This window comes from Atta colombica, unplaced genomic scaffold (genome assembly GCF_001594045.1).
Source record: "Atta colombica isolate Treedump-2 unplaced genomic scaffold, Acol1.0 scaffold210, whole genome shotgun sequence".
NCBI classification, from domain to species: Eukaryota; Metazoa; Arthropoda; class Insecta; order Hymenoptera; family Formicidae; genus Atta; species Atta colombica.
The window spans coordinates 2,448,550-2,449,636 of NW_017259306.1; positions in this window are offsets into that span (position 1 = coordinate 2,448,550).

Below are 1,087 nucleotides of genomic sequence, written 5' to 3' on the forward strand. Positions count from 1 at the left end.
CTATCATTACAATAACTTTATTTTATTATAAGAGTTCTTTGCTTAACTGTTTTAACTGAATTAGTTCTTGTTGCACGAAACATAAACACATTTTAATATTACTTATAAGAATTTCAGAAATATTTTTTGCAATTTCTCTAGGAACTTTGTGGAAACTATTCTGTAAAATATGTACACTGGGAGATAACGTATGTATTATATATACCAGCAAGTATTGAACAACAAAATGAACAAAAATAATCTAGATTAGATTGCCTTTCTTTTCGCGGAATTTTTATTTATAGATAAGTACAATAGGATCATTAGTTGTGAATCGTTCTTGAGAAAAAAAAATTATGTTATTATCCAAATATATGTTTTTATCCAAAACAAACAATTAATAAAATATTTAATAGTTATGATTGATGATGAAGATTACACTATAGATGATTTTATTTCATTTCAGTACTGTTTTAATTTTAATTAAATTATGTAATAACAATTATCTACAATTAAACCACATGTGCTAATTGCGGATCAATTCATTAAATGCTTTACCCTTTTTGGATTTAATTTCAACTGAGTACGACATTGATTTTTTCATGAAATCTAATACTATTTATTACTTTTTATAAAGATATAAGGCAATTCTTATATGATATTACACTTTGAATTTTTGAAGGTACATATCTTAGTTTATGTCTCACGTTTTATTAGTTAACGAAATCAATAAAAAGTGCAGCTTTTTTTATTTATTGCCAATAAATAAAAAAAGAACTGAAAAAAGATAAAACAAATGCTATAGAATCTTGTGATATGCACTATTTGATAAATGCTACAATTATTTAAATATATGTCCAGTACTAGTGCCGGATCTGCATTTAATGCTTTTATGTCCTATTGTTAAAGGCATAAGTAAGATAAACATAACTATACTTGCAACATGTCTTTATACTAAGTATAAATGTTTTTAATAGATACTTTTTACTTACGTGGTTTCTACGATATGTTTCAAGTTGAAGCTAATAACTTTGATAAAATATTTCACATATTGAAGTTATATGCACAATATAGTAAAGATAAAAATAATTATTTTTATATTATAATA